At 43.6% G+C, this 27,022-nt stretch overlaps 1 protein-coding gene across 1 annotated transcript in view; it reads right to left on the reverse strand.

The window, feature by feature from the left end:
• NALCN (sodium leak channel, non-selective) overlaps window positions 1-20,973 on the reverse strand; it is a 285,453-nt gene extending 264,480 nt beyond the window's left edge. Inside the window, exon 1 of the mRNA XM_065901958.1 lies at window positions 20,924-20,973. The gene's annotated coding sequence lies outside the window, so the exon portion shown is untranslated. The remainder of the gene's footprint in view (window positions 1-20,923) is intronic.
• Between the last annotated feature and the right edge of the window lie 6,049 nt (window positions 20,974-27,022).

Raw genomic sequence — 27,022 nt, forward strand, 5'->3', positions numbered from 1 at the left:
CGCTCGCCACTTAAATTTCCAGTTTTGTCATCTCCACCACGTTCTCCATGTCACCTCCCTTGAGGCTTCATATCACTGTCCACAATCCAGCAGCTACACACTGGGCCCTGGGGACCCAAAGAGCAAATGGAAGTGCAATGACATGGGAGGGGATACTGCCAAGGCAGGCATCTGATTATCCCTGCATCCACAGAGAGACTTCTCCTCCAACTGACATCTGGACTGAATCTTAACAGAAGGAGAGGGGCTAACAGTTTCTGGATATGTACTATATCTTGGGCGCTTAGCAATGATATCTTAATTAATCTTCACAACTGGTGGAAGAGACGAAACCACTTGTGTGACTTTCTTTGGGCTGTGTGATGGGTCTTTGTTGCTGCATACAGGCTGTTCACTATGGTATGAGGGCTTTCTCTAGTTGCAGGGCATGGGGCTCTCGGGTTGTGGAGTGCCAGCTGAGTTCCCCCTGGACATGTGGGATCCTGGGGGCTTCCCAGGTGGCGCTAGTGGTAAAGATTCTGCCTGCCAATGCAGGAGATGTAAGAGATCAGGAAGATCTCCTGAAGCAGGGCATGACAACCCACTGCAGCATTCTTGCCTGGAAAATTCCATGGAAAGAGGAGCCTGGGGGGCTACTTGGGGTCACAAAGAGTCAGGCATGACTGAACACACGCGCACACACACACACACACAGACAAACACACACACACACACGGGATCTTAGTTCCCCAACCAGGGATCAAACCCACATCCCCTACATCAGAAGGCAGAATTTTTACCATTGGACCATTGGGGAAGTCCCACCTTTTGTCTTTTTTATGCAAGCATGAGAAAGTCCAGTCTTGAGGCAGCAACCCAGGCCATCCAAGCAAATCTGAGGTTTAACAGAAGTTCTAACTATAGAGTGTAAAGTATTCATAATGGACCAAGTTGGTGTTGAACTACAATTAGGAGAACTTCTAAAGGCAGATAAGGGAGGGTAAAGGTCCCTCAGACAGTGCACACCCATGACGATGCTCATTCAGGAGAAATGCAGTAGTTTTATCACTAGAAAAGGCAAAATGGCACACTCTCTGCTCTCCCTGGGTCTGGAGAAAGAACCCTCGCCAAGGCGAGCGAGTGCCACGCGATGCTCGCAGGAACTCGAGAAGAATAAGGCAGTGTTCGTGGTATGAGTAAATATGTGCAGTTTTCACTGGGAAAGAGAACACAGAAGCTCAGGACCAATCGCCTGGGATCTGATCCCCTGTGTTCAAACATCTACCTCTGTGTCTGTCCCCCTTGATGCACCAAGGTAGGTGCATCTGCCTGACCCTCCTATTCCCAGAAGAAATCAAGCTAATTGCCTTTAAGGTGTGGTAGGTGTTTCCAGGCGGCCTCGTCCTGAATATTGGATTTGAATATGGGTTTTACAGGAGGCTGCACTAATTAATTTTATTTTACATAATTGGAGTTAGGGACTCTTGACATCGATATGTAAATATATGCAGAATATTCAAATTATGCTTGTTCTCTGATTTATGGGGTGGCGGGGCATTTGGTGGCCTCAATTTCGGATGCTTCTTGAATGACAGTCTCCTATGTACCCAAAAACTGGATACAGAATCTTTTAGAAATCCTTAAAGATAACACAATGCAAAGGAGGAAACAAAGAGTGATTTTACAATGTTGTTCCAAGATGATATAAGAAAAAATTTATCATAGCACCTTTCCACTGGGCCAGTGAAAGGCCATTTATTTCTCTTCTGATCTGGCCATAGTTAAGGCCTGAAAATTACTTGATGTATAAATGTGACATCTTCTCACGTTAATTCTATATACCTTGTCTTAGCAAATATCCCATGAGGAGCAAAACAGACTTTTGACTAAGGATTTGTTATCATGGAGAAGAAGACATCCAGAATCTTATTCTTTTTTAAATCTCTATGACAGGTATATTTGAACTGCTAAAACAATGCTCCATTAATGAATGACAGTAGTTATCAAACCACTTTCACCCTTGCTTTACGAATACAAAAGTGCCACCAAATCAAACAGTGCCCAAGAAATCCTAGTGAATCCACACATACATTAAAATGCAACAGAATGTATTTACATCCAGAGTCATAATATTTTTGATAGGGTCTACATGGGGGCTCATTGTTATGATGGCTCATTATGTTGCTCTCACAAACAAAGAATAAAATCACACTGATCCTTGAGACTGACCAAACTGCCCAAACGACATTCTGCTTTCTCACTGGCGTCCACCTTCTCAAAGCTATGAGACCACCAGATTCCAGACCTTTGGCTACGTGACCACAGGACTCAACTACAGGCTAAAATTAACCACCCCTTCAGAGAATTTTTCACTGGCAGGATATAAGAAAGACCCCGTCAGAAAGGAAGATGCCAGTTCTCTTTAAGGGCCAGTCACCCCCTCGTTTTCCTCCAATAAATTTCCCTTTTCTTGCCTGCCTGCCCGACTTGCTCTCTTTGTCTTTGCATTCCCGTTATAATTTTAAATCAACAATCATGCAGTGAAAAAAAACCCTCAACAAGCAGCTCCTGAATCACTGAAATCGTAATGTATTTCTTATTAAATATCATCAAGCAGTAAAATAAGCTCAATTTACCAACACGGTTGTTGTTCTGTCACTCAGTCCTGTCCGACTCTGCGACCCCAGGGACTGCAGCCCGCCAGGCTTCCCTGTCCTTCACTGTCTCCTGGATGTCCCAGTTTACAAACGTGAAGAATCCAAAATTAAGTTGAGGCAATTCATTGCAATAATTTTCTTTTATATACAGAAATATTGTTGTACACATTCATTCATGTTGAATCAATATACCTGAGGACAGCAGGCCTATTACTCTCCTGATAAAGACCAGCAGGAATATTTAAGTATCCTAGGTACACTTATTATTTTGATAGGAAATTGCTTCTGTGTATCTTAGCCTTATCACTCTCATGTATCTATAACCAACGTATTTTTGGTTTCTGTTTACAGAAGTGTCCTTCATAAGGCAGTGCAGGAAGTTTGACAAGCATGATTTCCAGTAGCTTTATCATGTTTATTAAAAGCAGTTGGTATTCAAATAGCTCAATAGTGGGCGGAGGCTGCACACTTACAATATGTTCATTGATGAATCTTCTCCTTGGAAACAGCTCGTGGCAACTCAGGGAGAAAAAACACTTTGGTTCATCGCTCTCTTTTAAATGGTTAAAATCCAGTTTTGTATTCTGTGACAGCAACATTTTTACTTCTACTGGCATATACTTTCCTCAGATCATCCTGGCTCTCTCTGGACCAAATAAAATATATTCTTCTTATTTTTTTATTTATTTATTTTTTAGCTGTGAGGTACTTGCAACCCTGTGGGTCATTTCTTCTTGTAACTCCCTGAGGTTTTCTTCTGAATGTTCCAAATTATGGTTTCCAGCCTGTCCTTTACCTGCCGTCCATGTGCCTGTCCTCTGTACTTAACCCCTTAAATGAGCATCTCTTCTCACAGTTTCCATCACCATCTGTTGGTGTCCAGCAGCTTCTATTATGAGTCAGGTACCTATGTGGCTTCTCCCTCAACTGTAGCCATGCCAACACCATCATCACTTAAAAACCAACAGGACAGGGGTTACTGGTCAGACATCCTCTTGCTTCACTTCTTCCTCCCTGTTCCCAGATCCTATTGCCCTGAAATCAACCCTGAATACACACTGGAAGGACTGATGCTGAAGCTGAAGCTCCAATCCTTTGGTCACCTGATGCGAAGAACTGACTCACTGGAAAAGACCCTGATGCTGGGAAAGATTGAAGGCAGGAGGAGAAGGGGACGACAGAGGATGAGATGGTTGGATGGCATCACCGACTCAATGTACATGAATCTGAGCAGCCTCTGGGAGACACAGAAGGACAGGGAAGCCTGGTATGCTGCAGTTCTTGGGGTCGCAAAGAGTCGGACATGACTGAGCAATTGAACAATAACGACACTGCCCTGAACGTTTCTGGTCCCCACAGGCAGGCCTCACACATGCACAGGCTGTCATGCCACAGATTCTCACTGGTGACCTTTTTCCTCCTTCCTCACTCCAGGTATGTCCAAGGTCCCTTTCCCCTGATCCTTGTTACTAGAGCCTCTTCCAGGCCATGGGGCCTCAGGTCCGGATGGCCATAAATATCACCCTTTTTTTCCCCTCCAGGCCATGTCACGCAGCTTGCAAGATCTTAGTTCCCTAACCAGGGACTGAATCCAGGTCCTCAATAGTAAAGCATAGAGTCTTAAACCACTGTACCACCGGGGAATTCCTGACATCACCCTTTCTAATATGGCCTGTCTCTTTTCTAATTTTTTTCCAATATTTATTTATTTGACTGCACCAAATCCTAGTTGAGGCACACAGACTCTTTTAGCTGTGGCATATGAACTCTTAGTTTCAACATGTGGGCTCTAGTTCCCTGACCAGGGATCGAACCCAGGTTGCTGTACTTTGGGAGCATGGAGTCTTAGCAACTGGACCACCAGGCAAGACCCTGTTCTGTCTTTTATCAGAATCGCTGAGATGGTGTCTCCTGCAAATCCAGACAACCTCTGCTCATCCTCTAGTTTCCCATTCATTCATTCATTCACACAGAAAATGCTACGAATCCACTAGGGTACCAGGCACCATGACACGGGCTGGGTACAGAGCAGGGAACCTCAAGGCATCTCCGGAGCTCACTTAACCTCATGTTTCAAGGACACTGAGACCCAGGGATTTTGGCTTGTGCTTCTTTCATGCTCATGTCCACACGCTCCACTTGAGTTGGCCAAACATCTGATGACCCGCCATCCTCCAACCGTTCTCAACTGCTTCAGCACCTTTTCACAGCTGTGTCCTCTGTCGTCTGCTGCCAACTCCTCATCAGTGACTCCGATTTCCTAACTTAACTCACAAAGAGTTTCTGTCTCTACACGTGATTTATCTGTGACCACGAAAAGATGTGATGTTTGGGAATAAAAGTGCAGAGGAGAGAAACACACCACCCCAGCAGACTTACCGCATCTCTTTTTATTCCAAAAAGCCCCCAAAGACGACAGCAGTCACTGATCTATCTCTGGCCATCAGGTGTCATTACAACTGGTGCCACATCAAAATCAACAACTTGTCTTCTGGTTATTTATGTGCTCAAACTCTGGGGCCACACGAGTTCAAGTGGAATCATTTAGCTACAGTTCTGTTCATGATACACACACCTTTAACAGTAGACTTGAATCTCGTTGGGCTCCCCAGAGGGCACAGTGGTAAAGAATTGCCTGCCAATGCAGGAGACACAAGAGATGTGGGTTTGATCCCTGGGTCAGGAAGACACCCTAGAGGAGGAAATGGAAACCCACTTCAGTATTCTTGTCTAGAGAATCCCATGAACAGAGGAGCCGGGTGGGCTATAGTCCATGGGATTGCAAAGAGTCGGACACAACTGAGCACATACTCTGTTGTTGTGATGTTTAATCTCATCGCCATCACAGTTTGAGAGGGAAATTCAGAAAATTTCAGTAGTATCCCTCTGACTTCTCTCCTCAAGCTTATTTCCTTGCCATCAGAAGAGCAGCCTTCACTGCCACCAGAGGTTTTTCATTCATTCATTCTTGCATGAATGCATTCATTTAAAAAAAAATCAATCATCCAAACCATTGTGTTAGGTGAGGTGGATTTAGCTCTAACAAAACATGCCTGGTATTTTTCCTCCTGGAATTCCTGAATGCCCCATGATCCTGACATAGGAGACATGTTTCATTGAAAAGTAGGGACCTGATTCATTTAAGGGGCACGTCAGACCACTACACACTCATTCTGCAACCTCCACCAGCGAGTTTTCTTACTCTTGTCAGGCGAGTGTAATCTCCTTGGTTCTGTCTTGTCTCAACAAAAGTTTGAAGTGACGGACATTAAAGCCTTTGGCGCATCACAGTGCTTGGACAGGCCGTGTTATAGCTCTTGGGTCTTGAACAGACTGTGAGATAGCTCTTAGATCAGTGTTACAGCTCCGTGTTACAGCTCAGTTTTATTTAGAAAATAGCAGGAAAATACATCCTCGAGGCATGAGGGCATGCCGACCCAAAGACACGAAGAGGAGAGAGAGACAGAGAACGAGCGTGGGCTCGCAGGAGAGAGAAAGACGCCCCCCCAACCCCCCAGGCCCTGTGGCTGCTCTTTTTACATGTTTTTTCCTCCCCCTGGGCCTGCCCTATGTAAACTGGGCTAGACTGGAGTGCTGTTTGTTCTACCTGAGGTCCTCACTCCGGTCCTCAAGAGCTTCCTTTGTTCTATTTTCTCAGGCTTTTCCCTTCCTTGTCTTTTAGCCACCACCATTTTAGACTCCTGTTTCCTATTCTAACTACCTAACACTCTTTCACTGTCTCGTTGTTAGCTCTACACCACCTCCTACTGAGTAGTTGATCCCCAGTATACACCTCTGTTATCTGTGCTACCAGACCTAACTAGGCTCACACTCTTCCTGAAACTTCCTTTAGCTGGAGCGCTTACACTCCAATGGGATATGGACTGTATTTCCTTCAGTATTTTCTTTTCCATATGTTTTCCATGCATATTTTATTTTTAAAGATTTGTGCTTAAACACCGTTTTGTAACCAGCTTTTTTTTTTTTTTAAATCTAGCAGTAGCCTATGAAATCTTTCTCTGTCCATAAATTTGTAGGCGCAGAAAACATTCACTGTCAATAAATACCACTTTCAGACATCCACTCTTTCTTGTCTTCGTCTCCTAAGCTTATTTACAACTTTATATGAATGAGGCCTTGCCAGGTAAACAGATATAAACACATCATCCAGACCTGGCAGCAGTGTTGAATTTGTTGTTAAGAAAGATATCAATGCGTACTTTGGAAAACAACTGCATTTAACGTCACTGACTTTTTTGATCTGGGCGTTACAAACAATTATTATTTCAATATTCCTATTTCCCCCTCTTCCTAAAAAAATGGCCGCAATTTGACTGCAGAACCCCAAACAACAAACCACTCTATGTATCTATATTGGAACAAGAGTTTCCTGCCTTTCCCCATATGCCTATTGTGTGCATACTGAAATCTTCCAGGGTACTTTAGCTCATCAGAATAACAATGGGAAGAGCAATGGGGGTGCTTATTCCTAAAGCTGGAGCTGCCTACGTACGTCATGGTTTCTTAGACTGTTCCTCTGGCCTAATCTTCTTCCAGGCAGAAAGAAAGAAAGTGAAGTTGTTCAGTTGTGTCCGACTCTTGGCAACTCCATGGACTGTAGCCTGCCAGGCTCCTCCATCCATGAGATTTTCCAGGCCAACGAGATTTTCCATGTCAGAATACTGGAGTGGGTTGCCATTCCCTCCTCCAGGGGATCTTCCCAACCCAGGGTTGGAACCTGGGTCTCCCGCACTGCAGTCAGACTCTACCATCTGCACCACCAGGGAAGCCCCTTCCAGGCAGAGGACATGTCCTTTCAGAACAAATGAATACACAGCATACACTTTACACCTTGGTTTTAAATCAGGGGGAAAGCCCTACTATTTCTGTCCTGCTGTCTGTCACCCCAAACCCTTCTCTCCTGCCTCACACTTTCCTAGGACTGACCCTTCCTGGAGTCTCAGAGCCTTGGGTGACCGCACCTCTCTCTGCTCAGCTGAGTGTCCTGTCACTCCATCTCCAAGGGCAGAAATTCCTCGCCTAGTTCCTCAAGCCCAGATCACCTCGATGCTCAGCTCTGGGCACCAGTGACAGGTGCCGTGTGATTTCTGGATACCCTGCACCCTCCTCTTACAGCCTTGACACCCCAGCACACGGCGGCTTCCCCACGCTGGACGCCAGCAGCCCCAGGATTTCCTGCTCAGTGATGCTCTGCCTCTCGATCTTAACAACCAACAGTGCTTACGGGAAAGTGTTAAAGATAGAATCGAGTGTAAAACTGAATATACTCCCTAGTCTAAATGCTTTGAAGAAAATAAAACAGTCCTCAAACACACACACACACACACACACACACACACACACACATATACGCCTGTCAAAAAAACCATGAAAAGATGATGAAATGCTTTGAAAGTACCTGTATGTAAAGTACTGAGCTCATCAGTTGATTTCCTCCCCGGTTATGCTGACCACAATGTAGAAACAGACACCTTCCAATAAAGCTATTTTCCGAGGGCTTTGATTATTATGTGTCAGGCCTGGGTCTAAGCACGTCACATATGATAACATTCAGTTCTTACAAGAACCATTTCACAGATCAAGGAACTTAGGGACAGAGCTGCACCAAGATATAAACCAAGACAAGGTGACCTACAGAACTATTAAATTAAAAATTAAGTACATTATAAAATAGATAAGAAAAAGAAAACCACCCTTCATGTTCTAATCACGTGGCCTGGTTCTTTCTAAACCCTCTTGGATTGAGTATTGTCTGTGAAAATACGACAGACATTTTCATCTCTTAAAATTGAATCCATTGGTATTATATGGTTCATGTTACAGTTACTCCAGCCACACATTTATAAAAATGTATCTTTTTTTTTCCAGCAAGAAGTCATCAAACTCCTCATCAAATCCACCTAAATGTCACTTTTAGGTTTCTGAAGTCATTATTCATTTATCCAGCCTTTTTCCTTGAAGATGAATCTTAGAAATAGTATATTATGATTTTATTATCTTTTCTCTAAATTGTGAAAGAATTTGAGAAAAAAAAGCATCTACTAACTCCTATCTGATAATCTTACATCATGTAGTAAAGAGACAGCTGTCTTCACTTCCTAAAGATGACAAATGTCTTCATTTCCTAGAGTTAGTTTCAGTCTCATAAATTCTCAACAGAATGTGCTGAGAACATGAAGACTGAAAATAGATCCGACTTAAGATATATGGGTAAAACAGTGTCTGTTTTTTTTGCAGAGACTGTCTTACAGCAGAAAGGAGAGATTTAGTGACAGAAATTCTTCTGTTATCCAAAAATCCAAAACTCAAAGTACTGTCAAGGATGTAATTCTGTTCTGTAATGTTCTTTGTTCTTCCAGGAAGGAAAATCCAGACTAAACAGAAGCTACCAGAGTTAACAAGTGGTGTTTCTATATTCAATAACAACAACAGAAAACTGTTTAATCTAAAAGTTTCCAATACTAATGGGTTGGGCCATCCCAAGAAATGGGATATTTCTTCTTTCCGGATGTTCTCAGAGACAATGACTACAACCATATGGTAGATTTTTTAGAAAACACTTCTGCTTTGTCTGGAAGTTTGTAATAGATTACATTCCAAGAGACTTCCAATGATAAAATTAGCATACTCTCGAAGTATTTTTTATCAACTCTTAGGGTAGAAAGATGGTCTGTAAACTACTGCTTATAATTTTAGCAGAGAATCAAGCTTAAACTTTACACACTTTTTTTTTTTTTTTTTTACTTGAAAGAAGAGAGCAAACATTTACTGAAAGCTGGCTCTGTGCCAGGTACTATTGTAAGGTCATGATACCTCTCTGAAGTAGTTTTTGGCATTATTCCCATTGTACAGATTAAAAGCCTGAGGCAAGCTTGTCCAGATCTACATGAACTGGAAGCATGTCTAGAACCCAGGGAGTCTGTTTTGTCAGGAAAGCAGAGGTAGGGACAGAGAATTTGACTTACTTTTTAACTTCAAGAACTTTTGTACAACTCAAAGGTTTTGCAACAATGATGAATTTCATTGCAATTTCTTTAAGACAAGTCAAATACGAAAATCGTCAGTTTTTAAGCATAAACAAACAACACCTGACATTTGCTGAGGATTCCTCATGCGCGAAGCTAAGAGCTTGGAGTGGATTATGTCATCAGTTGCTCCCCACACCCCAGTGAAGCAGCTGTCTCTGTTATCCCCATTTTACAGGTGACACCGAGCTTTAGAGAAGGTAAGTGTCTAACCTAAGTTCACTTTCTAACCTTTATCCCCATAACATTCAGCTGTGCATGCCTTTCAGTCTGACCTTTCCAGGGCTTTGTGAATAGAATCTTCTCTTTTCCAGAAAGCAAAGATGGGGAGTCTCCAAGTTCTAGCCTCTCCCAAGTCTGGGGAATGAAACCAAATTAGATAGAGCAAGGCAGCATCTCAGTTCCCTGGTGGCTCAGATAGCACAGAATCCACCTTCAAATGTAGAAGACGCAGCTTCAATCCCTGGGTTGGGAAGATCCCCTGGAGGAGGAAATGGCAACCCACTCCAGAATTCTTGCTTAGAGAAATTCCATGGACAGAGGACCCTGGCAGGCTCCATTCTATGGGGTCCCAAAAGAGTTGGACACGACTGAGCAACTAAACAAGAACAAAGGCAGCATCCAGACTGCAAGGCCTGGAGCAAGTGTCTCCTGTTCCCTGAGTATCCTTCACTTTCGAAATTTAATTGGCCCAATGCAATGCATCTTTTCTTCTAATGGGCTCCTAGAGGCTGGAGGAAAGACGGGCCGCTGCCTGAGTGCTAGGTCTGCCTTCACAGCAAGCAAAGCACTGCACTCGAGCAGGCGAACTAAGACAGAGCTAAGATTGGGCCCCAGATCCGAGCAGCAGCCTGTTTCCGTACTCTCTGCCTCCTTCTCTCCAAATGCACTTCTCATTTGGGTGCTTACTCATCGACGCCTTGGCCTGGCTACATCGGGATCCAGCCCTGCAAACACTGTTACACGCATGGTCTGGTCTCAGCAGGACCGAAAGGGCCACCCAAGATGGGTCACCGAACAGCAGAAGCCAAACCTTTCAAAGGGCATCTCCAACCACAGGCTCTTCGCTCTCGCTTCCTTTTGTCAACACACTGATGGAAAACAGAAAACAGATCCCCACCTTTTACACTGAGTCTACTTCCTAAATCCCAAAGAAAAGTAGCAATTTTTTTTTTCTGGTTCTTCCTACAAATACTTCAAAACAGTGTCATGACTTCCTCAAGGATTCTGGGCGGTTTCATTTTGCATTGTGAAAATTGAATTTTCTTTGACCTTTAAAAATCACTGAATTTGGTAAAGGAATTCAGGATACAGTATGATGACCCAATACTCTTTTATACTGCACTCCGCAGGCCAAACTACAACACCCCAGCAGTGGGAGAGAGCCTCAGTTGAATCTGTGTCGCCTGAGTCACCGTATTGATTACAAATTGGAGCAATCAGCTCACGCATGTAGGCTGAACAGCCTCTTTCCCACTTCCCTACTCAGGAAATCCAGTCAATCCTTTTAACAAACCCTAGCCTTTCTCTCCACATTTAGAAAGGATAGGCATTTAAAATTTTGTGAATTATTTTGGGTATAAGGTAGGAGTAAGAAACTTTCAAGAAAAGAATATCAAAACTAAAATTCACCATGGGCCGATGATACAAATTTTTAAGAAAGGTCCAGTTTCCTCCAGGTCATGGCAGAGTTTTTAAGGGTTTTCATCATCCAATAGGGGCTTCCCAGGTGGCGCAGTGGGTAAAGGATCCTCCTGCCAAAGCAGGAGATTCAGGTTTGATCCCTGGGTCAGGAAGATCCCATAGAGTAAGGAAATGGCAACCCACACCAGTATTCTTGCCTGAAAAATTCCATGCAGAGAGAAGCCTAGTGGACTACAGCCCATGGGGTCGCAAAGAGCCAGACATGACTGAGCACACACACACATCATCCAACAGTCAAGGACAGGCATTCCATTCTAAGAAACTGCTAATATCATTTAAATGTTACGAAAGACAAGTAAAGGAGATCATCTCCTTTTATTGTGGCTGCTTAATCTTGTAATGAACCTGCAAAAGTTGATCAAAGAAGATGGATGGTGAAAACAGTGGTTTTCAAAACTTTTCCATAAACATATGGAAAGTCAAAAGAAACCTTCTATTTATTTGTGTATGTGCAGTTGTTCCATTTTGTGATATGAATGTCCCAAACCTGGACAAAGAAGGTGAATGTTTTAAAACAGTAGTTTCCAAAGATTGCTAACATTCATCATTCAGGGAGGTTTGTAAACATTCTCAACCATCCTTCACCTCAGACATACAAAATCAGAGCCCTGTGAGCCAAGTATGGAAAATGCTTTAAAAAAAAAATTCCCCAGGTGATTCTTAACACACTTTCCCAGCACCGATCCCAAGAGTGATGGAATCACCAGTCTAGATGCTCGGAGAAGCATTCAGGTGACAGTCAAGACTTCATTTGGGAAAAAAAATCAGAGAGACTGGTATAAACAAGAAAGGCAAAATAGAAATCTGAAGCAAAGATTCTGTTTGCTCACTGCTCAATCGCTCAGTTGTGGCTGACCCTTTGTGACCCCAAGGGCTGTAGCCCGCCAGGCTCCTCTGTCCATGGGATTTTTCAGGCAAGATTACTGGAGTGGGCTGCCTTTTCCTACTCCAGGGGATCTTCCCAAACCAGGGACTGAATCCAGGTGTCCTGAGTCTCCTGCAGAGTCAGGTGGATTCTTTACCACTGAGCCACCTTGGAAATCCAAATATGTGTGTGTGTGTGTGTCTATATCTATATAGACATGTACATATATAGGTATAGATATATATGTAGTATATTCTAAGTTTTCCTCAGAGAATGTCGTAATTATCTCAAAAATATTTGATGTATTTGAATATATTTGATATACAAGGATATATTCTTGGCTTATGAGAAGTAGATTTAAGGGACTAAATCTGATAGACAGAGAGCCCGATGAACTATGGATGGAGGTTCATGACATTGTACAGGAGACAGGGATCAAGACCATCCCCAAGGAAAAGAAATGCAAAAAGGCAAAATGGTTGTCTGAGGAGGCCTTACAAATAGCTGTGAAAAGAAGAGAAGTGAAAAGCAAAGGAGAAAAGGAAAGATATTCCCATTTGAATGCAGAGTTCCAAAGAATAGCCAGGAGAGATGAGAAAGCCTTCCTCAGGGATCAGTGCAAAGAAATAGAGGAAAACAATAGAATGGGAAAGACTAGAGATCTCTTCAAGAAAATTAGAGATATCAAGGGAACATTTCATGCAGAGATGGGCTCAATAAAGGACAGAAATGGTATGGACCTGACAGAAGCAGAAGATATTAAGAAGAGGTGGCAAGAACACACAGAAGAACTATACAAAAAAAGATCTTCACGACCCAGATAATCACAATGGTGTGATCAGTCATCTAGAGCCAGACATCCTGGAACGTGAAGTCAAGTGGGCCTTAGGAAGCATCACTACGAACAAAGCTAGTGGAGGTGATGGAATTTCAGTTGAGCTATTTGAAATCCTGAAAGATGATGCTGTGAAAGTGCTGCCCTCAATATGTCAGCAAATTTGGAAAACTCAGCAGTGGCCACAGGACTGGAAAAGGTCAGTTTTCATCCCAGTCCCAAAGAAAGGCAACCCCAAAGAATGCTCAAACTACCACTCAATTGCACTCATCTCACATGCCAGTAAAGTAATGCTCAAAATTCTCCAAGCAAGGCTTCAGCAATACGTGAACCGTGAACTTCCAGATGTTCAAGCTGGTTTTAGAAAAGGCAGAGGACCCAGAGATCAAATTGCCAACATCCACTGGATCATCAAAAAAGCAAGAGAGTTCCAGAAAAACATCTATTTCCGGTTTATTGACTAGGCCAAAGCCTTTGACTCTGTGGATCACAATAAACTGTGGAAAACTCTGAAAGAGATGGGAATACCAGACCACCTGACCCACCTCTTGAGAAACCTGTATGCAGGTCAGGAAGCAACAGTTAGAACTGGACATGGAACAACAGACTGGTTCCAAATAGGAAAAGGAGTACGTCAAGGCTGTATATTGTCACCCTGTTTATTTAACTTATATGCAGAGTACATCATGAGAAGTGCTGGGCTGGAAGAAGCACAAGCTGGAATCAAGATTGCCAGGAGAAATATTAATAACTTCAGATATGCAGATAACACCACCCTATGACAGACAGTGAAGAGGAACTAAAAAGCCTCTTGATGAAAGTGAAAGAGAAGAGTGAAAAAGTTGGCTTAAAGCTCAACATTCAGAAAACTAAGATCATGGCAACTGGTCCCATCACTTCATGGCAAATAGATGGGGAAACAGCGTCAGACTTTATTTTTGGGGGCTCCAAAATCACTGCAGATGGTGATTGCAGCCATGAAATTAAAAGACACTTACTCCTTGGAAGGAAAGTTATGACCAACCTAGACAGCATATTAAAAAGCAGGGACATTACTTTGTCAACAAAGGTCTGTCTAGTCAAGGCTATGGTTTTTCCAGTAGTCATGTATAGATGTAAGAAAGAAAGCTGAGCGCTAAAGAATTGATGCTTTTGAACTATGGTGTTGGAGAAGACTCTTGAGAGTCCCTTGGACAGCAAGGAGATCCAACCAGTCCATCCTAAAGGAGATCGTCCTGGGTGTTCATTGGAAGGACTGATGCTGAAGCTGAAACTCCAATACTTTGGCCACCTCATGGGAAGAGCTGACTCATTTGAAAAGACCCTGATGCTGGGAGGGATTGAGGGCAGGAGGAGAAGGGGATGACAGAGGATGAGATGGCTGGATGGCATCACCGACTCAATGGGCATGAGTTTGAGTAAACTCCGGGAGTTGGGGATGGACAGGGAGGCCAGGCGTGCTGTGATTCATGGGGTCACAAAGAGTCGGACACAACTGAGTGACTGACCTGAACTGAACTGAATGAAAAGTAGAAAATTATTTTGAGGTTCCTCAGAGTTTAAAATTTCTTTTCTCTTGAAAGTACTGACATATGGAAATGAGGGAGAAAGAAAGAATAATCCAACAAGCTCTAGTTCTGAAAATTTAATTTCCTATTTGCAATATTTATCTTAATCTCTGTGCTTCAGCTCCTGAGAGGAATAGTTAAGAAAGTTTTCAGACTTGAATTTTATATATATATATATATATATTTTTTTTTTAACCCAGGCAAATTTTATGACACATACTCAACTGTATTTTAAGCTATCAGTCTTGTATCTCATCTGATACAAATGTGTATCTTGTCTGACACAGGCCCCCATAATTTTTAGTTTCCAGAAATAATAGGCAATTTTTAAAAATCCTTCCTCTACTTCAAAAGTGATACATGAAGCTGTATCGTCTATGAATTTCATAACGTTAAAGAACAGACATAGAAACAGTGCAGCAAAGGATTTAACCTATAGATACTGCTAACTGAAAGATAAAGAATAAATCAGTTGTTCTACCAAGGCAGTACAAATAGCGGCAAAAACACAGACAATCACCCAAGCTTGAGGTCCTGGCTTTGCTCCTCACCCATCCCTCCTTTTCGTTCTGTTGGTTCAGCCACCAACACCTGCTGGCATCTGTCCTGTTGATAACCCCCATCCTCCTCTGCATTTCCCATGTCAGTTACCCATCCTTAGAATTTCATGCCCGGTTTCTCCTACCCCTTTCTTCACGGGCCCCCATTCTTATCCTTCTCCTGATTGACCTCATTCTTAGTTCTTGGCACACCAATACCTCCTACAGATAGCTATATACATTAGTAGGACTTAAAGACTGGAATGCTGGGTTTTATTTTTTTCTATCAGATCCAGAGCTTTTCTATTTTATCATGAATTCATTCATGTTTTTAAATATCATCCTCTTTCTTCTCCTCTCCAGTCTGCTTCATTGTTTTCTTTATTTCCTAAGCTGAATTGCTGCTTCCTTATCCCATTGTAGGTCACAGACGCCTTTGAGGAAATACATCATCTAAGGACCATGTTGCTCCAAAAATGAAAACACACAAGAATACATTTGAATATCCACAGTATAATGCTATAATAATCAGTATATGTACATAGAAAGCTTGTAAGTAAATCTTTATTAAAGTTATTAAAGTTTATAAAGTTTATGAAGTGTTAGTTGCTCAGTCATGTACGATTCTTTGTGACCCCACGGACTGTAGCCTGCCAGGCTCCTCTGTCCATGGGGATTCTCCAGGCAAGAATACTGGAGTGGGTTGCTATTCCCTTCTTTAGGGGATCTTCCCAACCCAGGGATAGAACCTGGGTCTTCTGCATTGCAGGCAGATTCTTTACCATCTGAGCCACTAGGGAAGCTCTCGTTAAAAATAGTAACTTTTATTATTTTAAGGTCCTTTTCCCCCTCATTTAATTATTTTTTGAACTATTGCTCTGTTTTTATATACTTAACCTCACTGGGATTTTTGTTTTTATTTTGGGGTTTGTTTGGGTAGCACATGCCTAATATCCACTTCTTCATCTCTTTTATATTTCGTTTTGAGCCATACTAGTATCCTAAGAGAACCATAGTCTACTTTTTTTTTTTTTCCAGAATTAACACATTTTCAGTGTATTATTTAACTGCTGCTTTAATTTTGCAAAGATTTGAGAATGAAGTTAATCTAAATTTTCCTTTGTGAATACTTTTCTTTAAAAAACTTCATCAAAATACTGAGGGGATAGTTTTCTTTTTCCTATTTTTCAAACTCAAAGTATTCAGCAGGCTAGAGCTAAACGCTGGTGGTGGTGTAGTCGATATGTTGTGTCCGACTCTTTGCGATCCCATGGACTGTAGCCCACCAGGCTCCTCTGTCCCTGGGATTTTCCAGGCAAGAATACTGGAGTGGGTTGCCATTTCCTTCTCCAGGGGATCTTCCCGACCCAGGGATCAAACCTGGGTCTCCTGCATGGCAGGCGGATTCTTTACCGAGTCACCAGGAAGCCCAGATCTAGATGCTGGCTATCTTTAATGCTTCTGGGCCAAGATACTCTATCTTCATCTGCATGTTTGTTTTTCCCTCTAAAGGAAAATAATTACTATATTTCACTTAGAATAAGGGCTGGGACCCACGTGCTCTGATCTCCCGGAAGGAAGAGCACTGATGTGTGTGTTGGTGTTGGCCGCCTTCCACGCAACATCCCTGCCCCAGACAAAGTCTTCTTTTCATCTCCTTTCTTTGCATAATTGGAGATAAGTCTCACTCTTGATCCCTGCATAAATGACTCCCTTGGCAGCAGCGTTCTGAAATTTCAAACTCCTAATGCTCCTGGAGCCCCTCTCCAGAATCCCCAGTCTTGCCCCAGCCTCCGGGGGTCCGTCCCTGTCACCAAGCACATGCTGTTTGGCGTGTCCGCCCTGGCCCTGGGGTCTCGTGAAGAAACTGCTTCAGAAGTCAGGTAATTCCATCTCACCAACAGAACGCTCTAACTTGAGCCTTCACCCCCCATATCAAGGGCTTCAGCAGCAGCTCTGTTCCTTAATTTTTGTACAAATCTCTGAGAAAGACAATTGTGGTCTGAACCTTAGTTTCGCCCCTCAGTCACAAAGTGTCTGCCTGCGATGCAGGAGACCTGGGTTTGATACCTGGGTTGGGAAGATCCCCTGGAGAAGGAAAAGGCAACCCACTCCAGTACTGTTGCCTAGAAAATTCCATGGACTGAGGAGCCTGGTGGGCTCCAGTCCATGGGGTCACAAAGAGTCAGATATGACTGAGTGACTTCACTTTTCACTTTCACATGGGCCCAGTCCCATCCATAAAGAGTCTACAAGGAATGCCTTAGGGTCAACAGCCAAGGAACAAATGGTCTTCTCTCCATACCCGGAGGGTACAGTTTTCTCATTTATCTGAACTCTGAGTAGGAAGGCAAAAAGCAGAATGAGATACCTGAGCTCAAAAATCATTTTTCCTAAAAGACCTTGCATTTAGTTACTTTTTTAATTCAGCATACAACTTTTATAGCATTCCTACTCTGATTTTACCCTGAGGTGTACTTTGTCAGCTGGATTTCAGCTGAATTTGTTAAAGGTTAAGTCTTTATATACTGCAAAGGTCATCAATCCAAGCTACTATTTTATCTTCTTTTGTTCCTGTAAAAGAGGGAAGATGAGCCACAGATACTAAAAAGAAGGCAGATTTCGCTCAGAAAGCATGCAACTCATCTTAGTCAAAATTATAATTTTAGGAAACTAACTTGAAGTTACGTCTATCCATAACATATAACATATATCTATAAATTTACATGATATATATAATGATATATAATGTATACATATCTACTTAGAAATTTAGATAATCCATTTTTTCCCAGAAATATCACTGCTTGGAATGTGTCATGAAAAAATAACATTCAATAGAAATAAATCTTTATGCTCTCATTATCAGGGTATTATTTACAATGATGAAAAGCTAAAAACAGCAAATATCCGGTGATAGAGGTATGGCCATAGTGAGACTATATTCAAAGAGACAGACTTATAAAGCCATGTATAATTTTTAAGGATGAAAACTGTATAGAAACAAGACAAATGCTTATAATAAATAATAAATGGACAAACTAAGATAAATGTACAAGACATGACCACAACAACACAAAAGTCACATAGCCTTAAAGATATACAGATAGTACAATCTTTTGTACTAGGCTGTTGGGTATGGTTGTTTATTCTCTTTTCATTATCATTTCTGTTGTTTCTTTCAAATATGCTGCTGCTACTAAGTCACTTCAGTCGTGTTTGACTCCTCGCGACCCCATAGACGGCAGCCCACTAGGCTCCCCCGTCCCTGGGATTCTCCAGGCAAGAACACTGGAGTGGGTTGCCATTGCCTTCTCCAATGCAGGAAAGTGAAAAGTGAAAGTGAAGTCGCTTAGTCATGTCCGACTCTTAGCGACTCCATGGACTGCAGCCTACCAGGCTCCTCCGTCCATGGGATTCTCCAGGCAAGAGCACTGGAGTGGGTTGCCACTGCCTTCTCCGTCTTTCAAATCTAATTATTTTTTAAATTGAAAGGATAAATTTTTAAATGTTTGCACACAAAAAAGTTTTGAAGCTGTAACAAATTCTTGGACAAGTTCTTGAGACAAGTAAGAATCGCATAACATGACAGCCAAGCTCCAAAATGTTGGTATAATTGGGGGCGGACACAATTATAATTCCTTTAGACTGAAGGTCATAGTTTCCAAACCAAAACTAGAAAATAGGCTATCTCATTGTCTTGCCTCTTGACTGCTTATTTGTCTTTGCTGACAGATTCCTAAGATCTGGTCTATCTCTTTTCCTCACTGAAATCTCAGTTCCTAGCTCAATGCCTGGCTTACACTAGGATACAATACAACTAGAAGATGTTATTTATTTTTTTCCTTCACAAACTTATGACTCTTCCCCTTGGATAAATTTAAATTAGCCATGAAAAATTTAAAAGTATCACAGCATCACTGATAAAAGATGAAACAAATATGTATAGGACAGCCCCAGTGTGCACACACATCCGTACACTCACAAAGGATGCAGGAAAGAGCAAAGAGGCCAATGGAACACGTTTCAAAGAAATACCACATGGAAAAAGAAGAAAACAATGCTAGTCAAAACCTCAATTCTCTAAACAAGCAATACAGAAGATAAATAAGAAGCAAGAAGCAGATAAAATAGCAAGCGAATGATACCATTTCAAAGATTTTTTTTTTACAAGTATAATATTTTTCCTCTTCTGACTATCTTGCAAGTCCTAGCCAATTTTATCACCATTCCACATGGCTTGTCTTCAATCATTCTAGGGCTCTTAGTATGCTCACTATCTACTCCGCCAGAATGTCACATCTTGTAGGAACTCCAGAAGGGTCCATTCAACCTGTTTGTGTTTTGATTTTTTTCCCACATCTGATTTTTCTTTCCTTCAGTCTAGCTTTAGCAATAGCTCAGTCATGTCCCACTCTTTGTGACCTCACAGGCCGTAGCCCACCAGGCTCCTCTGTCCATGAAATTTTCTAGACAAGAATACTGGAATGGGTTGCCATTTCCTACTCCAGGGGATCTTCCCGACCCAGAAATCAAACCCTCATCTCTCCTGCTTCCTGCATTGGCAGGCAGATTATTTACCTCTGGGCCACCTTGGAAGCCCCCAAATATGCTATAGATGAACCCAAAATCCAACATCAAAGCCCCAGAGAAGGAAAGCCCACCAATCAGGGAATACATTTTTGTTGTAGAGGACTGAGAAGCCTTGATTTTTATCCAGAACTGCTGAAACTTAGTCTTTGAATGCTAAAAAAAAAAAATACTGCTGTATATCTGCCTTGGGGATGACTGTCATAAGCCAACCTCTCCTACTTAATTTCAAGCCACAGTTGTAGCTATGAAAATATGAATCATATATATTTTTAAATAGCCACCTGTTACTTTCTCATCCCTATTAAAGGTCTTTGCCAACCTCGAGCTTCTCATACACAGTCACGGGTCCTGCATCCGTGTGGCCACTGGGGAAATCCAGGCCGAGGTGATGACCATACAGATATGAGATTAAAAAGACATCCTTCTGAGGCCTGAACTTGAGTGTGTCTGAACATGCATCCTTGATAATACATTCCCTAAACAATTATGCCGAAAATCGAAAGATGTATCCTATGATATTTCAAGCATTTATCAGGACCTGAGTTTAGAGTTATCAGGCTACCCTGAAAGAGGAAAATTCGAGTCAGAGAGACAAGACCCCGCTCAGGGTCCCTGCCCGGAGATTCCAGCCAGGCCAGGCGGGCCTGCACCAAATCTCTTAAAGGACTCAAAACGGCGAGGCTTTGGCAGGACACCGCTTCGCTAGCCCGGTGGCCACCCTAATGACAGCCGCTCAAAAAGGCCAAACGACGAAAGGAGCGGTGAGAAGTGCGCGGAGCCAGCCGCAGGACACGGGGGCCGGGGTGGGCGAGGCCCCCGCGGAAACCTGCGGGCGCCGCGGCCCCCACTCCTGCGCGGTGACCCCGGGGCGCGCGGCGCACCCTCCGCCTCCCCGGCCACCTGCCTCCCAGGTGCCCGCGGGGCAGGCCGAGGTCCGGCGGCCGCGGGGCATCCAGCGCCCGCCGAGGCCGGGAAGGCGCGCCGGGTCCCCGCGGAGATGGGGGGCGCCCCTTCCCCTTCCCCGCCCCCCCCCCATTTCCCCTCGCGGGCCGCGCCCTCGCCCCCCGCCCGCCCGGGCCGGGCTTTGGCCAGGACGACCCGCGCGCCCCCCGCCCGGGCCTGGCGGCCGAGACCAACCTGTAACCCCGGCGCTCGGAGCGGTCATGGTGCGGCGGCGGCGGCGGCGGCGGCGGCGGCGGGCGGGGCGCGCACCCACCGCGGGGACGCGGCCCCTCGCCTCCCGCGGCTCCGGGGGCGCGCGCCACCCGGTTGGTGAGGCTGCCAGCCGGGCGGCGGGGCCTGCGAGCGCGGCGCGGCGCGGGGGCGGGGGGTTAGGGCTTTTTTTCTTTTGCCTTTTCAGGTGGTTTTTTTCTTTTTTTTTTTTAAATCGGAGTTGGCTTTGCCGCAGGGTCTGGGAGGCTGGATGCAGCCCGAGAGGAGCTGGCCGAGGAGGCGGCGCTGCGGTTGGTGGCGAGCGGGGAGCGTGGGTACCAGCAGGTTCCCTGTCCCTGGCTGCCGCCGGCTCGGCCTCCCAGCGGCAACAGCTGGGCTCTCCTCCGCCAGCTCCTCCCGGGGTCCCCGGCGAGCTCACCAAGCGCGCCTTGTGGGCTCGGGACGGGCACACGCGGGGCCACCGCGGACACGCGAGCCGGGCCGTGTGCGTGCGTGTGCGTGCGGTCTCGGCTTGCTGAACAGGGTATCTGAGGATGCCGGCGAGTCACACCCTGGAGTGTGGAGTTGCTGCATCCTGAGGACCTCGGTGGCATTTATAGCTCCTAAGCATGTTAACATTTTCTCTTAACGTTAAAACATTTCATTATGTGGAATGGGATGGATGGCCATTGGAAACCTGGTCACCTCCAGCACTGTGGAGCCTCTCCTAATGGCTTAGCGAATCAGGAATCCGCCTGGAAGTGCAGGAGACACAGGAGAGACTAGGGTTCCATCCCTGGGTCCGGAAGATCCCCTGGGGGAGGAAACTGGCAACCCGCTCCAGTATCCTTGCCTTGGAAATCCCATGGATGAAGGGGCCCAGCAGGCTACAGTCCAGGGGGTCGCAGAGTCGGACCCAACTGAGCGTGCTCGCTGGCTGATTAGGGGCTATAAAGGTACCTGGCCGGGACAGGTACAACACCTGTGATGTTTCCTGGGGCTCCCAGAAGAGCAGGTTTGGTGAAATCAGAGAAACTTGAACACCCTGATCAGGCCCAGGGGACATCTATTCTCTCAGTGGCACTTGTTGAAAAGTTTACTCGGGGCCTGGCATCTTGCCTTGCAGTTGGCTGTTAAACCCAGCCAAGAATCCTTGACAGTGATTTAGTGCTTGTGTGTGGGCCTGTCTTCACACATATCACACAAATAGAAACATGTAAATACGGGGAGAGAGGAAACAGAATGAAACCTCCTCTAGAAACCAGAACCCCAAACCAAAGCATGAGTCCCTGTTACAAAATTAGGCCCAAGGGATGGACATAGAGTTGCATACACACATTTTAAAAATACAATCTCTTTATTTTTAAAATAAAATTTGATTAACTTATCATCTTAAAAAATCTTTGCATAATTCATTAACATTGGGCCAATATTAGTGTGGTTTTTTTAATTATTTAAAGGAAATTTTTTAAATAACTGGCATTTTATGAAATACAGAACCCTGTGGAATATTTTTGCAAATTTATGATGATATTAGAAAGACCAACTATATAAAAAGCTACATTTTAAACAAATAAACCGTATAGAAATATCCTTCATAGCACAAAATGGAAGATAATTTAAACAATAATATATCTGTAAACCATTCGTTTAGAAACACTGTTATCAAAATGTCTAATCATCTTAAGTCAGTTCTTTTAATTGTTTTATCTAAATGTTAGTTTATTTATCTTTGCATATTAAACAAATGTAGCTATGCAGCATTCTTTGGAATTCATCGTTAGAAGCATCAGTTAGAAAAATCATACTAATGAAATAAAATTTATAAACAAATTTATAAAACAAGGTATTTATAATTTTCTTGGATGAAGTGATATAAAGGCAGCAATTTTACTAATCTCAGCACCACTCCTCACCCATTAGCCATTTTAGACCCTACTCTGGCCTTATTTGATCTACGGCTGTGTAAGTATCCATAATTCATGCTTCGGAGCCAAACAATCCCATGGATGATGAGATGATGAGAAAGTCTTGGGAAATCTATGAAGAAGCAATAGCTTATGGTGATGTGATATTCATGATCTTCAAGGAAGAAAATTTAACTTTGGAACCAGGGACCAGGCTAGATCACTCAAGAACTTTTGTGTGGCAGAGTTTTACTAAAGTGTAAAGAGAAACAGAGAAAGCTTCTGACACAGACATCAGAAGGGGGATGAGAGTGCCCCCCTCGCTAGTGTGAGCAAGAGAGTTATATACTTCTTAATTGGTTATTACAGTAAATCAAAAGAATGTCTCAAGGTTGTAAAGATCTTACTGGACCCACTCCCACAATTTACATTTTAGGATAACAGGATTAGAACTTAACAATAGAAAGATCCTACCAGACCCACTCCCATAATTTACATTCTAAGGTAACAGGATGAGCCAGAAGGTTTTCTGGAAGCAGAAACTGTCCTCAAGCAGGTTACCTTGCTGTTATATAATCTTTACTAAGGAATGTAAAAAAATAGTTTGTCCTTTGCTCCTCCTTGAGAATTCCAGACCCCTATCTCCTCCTTGAGAGCCTCAGACCCCTTTCTCCTTCTTGGGAACCCTGAACTTCTTATCAGCCTGCCCAGGAATTGACTCTGTCAGTTTAGTACAGGCATCCAGGAATCTACAGATACTCACCGTGTATTGGAATAGGCAATAATCCTAAAGGCAGACACTTATGTCCCAAATATCACATCATTCATTCTACCTGCTCATTATGTATGACAAAACCCACTGAAATGTTGTGAAGTAATTAGCCTCCAACTAATAAAAAAAAAAAAAAAAATTAAGGAGGATGAGCAAACATCTCGTCCAGGTCTAACAGGCCCTGTAACTACACCCATCGCCATCTCCAATGAAAGCAAATTGCTGCCCCAATTTAAATAATTTTAAATTATTAATTTAAATTAATTAAATTAATATTTAATTAATTTAAACAAGACACATTCACAGATGTGTCTTGTTTGACTTGTGAGACATTTTTGAGAAATAAGATCAATTACCAACATTTGAAAGCCATAAGATGTTTGGTTTATTATGAAAGAGGAGATCTGGCTGAGTCCTATGTGCGTTTCCACAAGGCAAGGCTGCTGGAGCTTAGTCGGACAAGGATGTCCTACTTGCTCCTGTTGCTCAGTCTGCTTCAGTGCCGCCTCCAGAAGCATGAGTGTGGGTGTGCTTGTGATGAGTCGTTTCAGTCGGGGCCGCCTTTCTGCGACCCCATGGACTGTAACCCGTCAGACTCCTGTGTCCTTGGGATTCTCCAGGCAAGAATACTGGAGTGGGTTGCCATGCCTTCCAGGGGATCTTTCTGACCCTGGGATTGAATCTGAGTCTCCTGCAGATCCTGTATTGCAGGTGGATTCTTTACTACTGAGCCATCAGGGAAGCCCTCTGAACTGTCTGTCCTTCCATAGGGCAGAACTCCAAGATTGAGGGAGGGTGTGTGGTTGTCCTGGGTCAACTTCATTAAAGTAACTCCCCGTATTCCGTGCAGCTGGCCTCTGGCCTCATCCAGTTACTAGCCCTGACCCCAGCCCTCTCTCTCCACCCCCAGGGCAGTTCCACACCTCTTCCTGCCTTTCCATTTGTTCTCTATTCAACGCTATGAGATCAGACACGGAGCACTGTCAGAGGGAAAAGAGGCAAATACAAGGAGTTTTTTGATATAGTTCATCCTTTGTATCTGCAGATTCCACATCCATGGACTCAACCAACCACAGATTGAAAATATTTTAACAGAAATTCCAAAAAGTTCCAAAAAGCAGGGATAAAGTGTATGAATTTGCTACACACTGGCACCTATTTGCTTAGTATCTATATTGTATTTGCAACTACATGTATAGCATTTACATTGTATTAGTTATCCGCCTGCAATGGGGGAGACCTGGGTTGGATCTGTGTTGGGAAGATCCCCTGGAGGAGGGGATCTTCTGGACTAAGCACAGCACAGCAGTTATTATAAGCAATCTAGAGATGATTTAAAGCACCTGGGAGGATGGAGGTTACATGCAAATACTATGCCTTTTAATATAAGGGATTTGAGCGCTTACAGTGTAGAGGATGAAGCCAGGCCAGTGTACAGCCGAGACAGCAAACTGTGATTTAGAGAAAATGGTTTTCGGGGTCCAGCAGATGCTTTGAAACAGAAGTAACTATGAAATGCAGGTCCAGCAGATGCTTTGAAATAGAAGTAACTATGAAATGCAGGACAGCAAAAATTTGATTAAAATGGGACATTTGTTTCTCATGAACTCATCTGCCCCTACCATTTATTTCCACCAAAAATTAGTATCTCATCTGACATCACAATGAGTAGCTGAGAGAACAGTATCAATGCTGAGAAAAATTTTAAAGTCCATGGTGGGGCACGAAGTGCCATGTGCTCTATGAGAATAGAGGATTTTATTCAACTCTGTAAGGAATCTGCTCTATTAGATTTATGGGTAGATTTTTAAAAAAATAATTTTATTTACTTATTTATTTCTGTCTGTGCTGGGTCTTCCTTGCTGCTCAGGCTACTCTCTAGTTGCGGTGTGCGGGCTTCTCATTGCCATGGTGTCTCTGCTCTGGACCACCGGCTCAGTAGTTACGGGGCACGAGCTTAGTTGCTCCTCAGCATGTGGGATCTTCCTGGATCTGGGATCTAACCTATGTCTCCTGCAATTGGCAAGCGGATTCTTTACCTCTCAGCCACCAGGGAAGCCCTATGGGCTTATTACACTAAGTAACTACTCCAGACAGTCCAATATTTTTGAGACCCTTGTTAGGACTGGTTGTAACCTGTACACATCTTTCTTATATTGTGTGATTTCAGGGCTCATGGATGACTGTCTTGAAACCAAATATGGATATGATTGAATTTCCTTTATTAGAGAATCTTCACATGGGGAAAATAAAGGTCCAGAAAACTTACTTTAAAAATATAAACAGACTAACCAGGAGGCACCCACTGTTGACCTATCCACTAGCAAGGATCAGCGTGTACATAGTTCAGTCTATGAGGACAGGAGCATTTTGGAGGTGGAGGGCCTGGGGGAGGTTTAACACAGTTTGTTTCTACATCTTGAGCAGGAAGCATGATGTTGTATGCCTCTGGGGTGTCCTCGTCTTCTTATGAATCAGCTTTCCAGGAAACCACAAAACATTCATTCTCCATGTATACATTGCAAGGTTTTGGAAGACCCCTCAGCTTCCTAAACTTTCCTGAGAATAGACTTGCCCAGGTGGACTTAAATGTTGCCATGAAGGTTCTAAGTGTCTCTAGAGTGATACATGCAGCTATGGAAAACTCTCTTAATGAAGCATGTATTCCTTTGAGCAACACGATTCCTGCAGTTGGCACCTCTTCACAAGGAAGGATTCCTTTCCTAGTAGACCACCATGGACTTGCCCACTCTCGTCCCTCTCCTGCTAGTCCCGCACACATCCATCATCAAGCAGACCGTGGACCAGTTCTGGAATCCCGGTAGATCCTGCACTCATGCTGCCGCGTGTTATCTGAAGCACTAAAAACATGTAAGTGCAACTGGGTGTTGAAACACCATCTGCTGCCTCAGATTTGAGGTTCTGCAAGGTTGTCACATGGGTGTTTAATGTTCCAATTCTTCCTATTTGCATTCAGATCAGTCATACGTAGAAGATAGGCTTGTTCATCCTTCAACTGCAGATTAAAGAAGGAAAGATGATGTTAAACCTCCAAGAGACAGAAGCTATGATTTTTTTAAAAAATAATTTTATTTATTTTTGACTCTGCTGGGTCTTCATTTTCTCTAGTTGAGGCGAGCGAGGGCTCCTCTCTAGTGGTGGTGCATGGGCTTCTCGTTGCAGTGGGGCCTCTTGTTGCCGAGCGTGAGCTGTGGGGCGCACGGGCTTAAGTAGTTGCAGCATGTAGGCTCAGTCGTCATAGTTTTCAGGCTCTAGAGCATACACTCCGGAGTTGTGATGCAGGGGCTTAGTTGCTTCGAGGCACATGGGATCTTTCCGGACCAGGGATCGAACCCATGTCTTTAGGTAGATTGGCAGGTAGATTCTTTGCCACTGAGCCACCAG

Source organism: Muntiacus reevesi, chromosome 11 (assembly GCF_963930625.1).
Source record: "Muntiacus reevesi chromosome 11, mMunRee1.1, whole genome shotgun sequence".
Taxonomy (NCBI): Eukaryota; Metazoa; Chordata; class Mammalia; order Artiodactyla; family Cervidae; genus Muntiacus; species Muntiacus reevesi.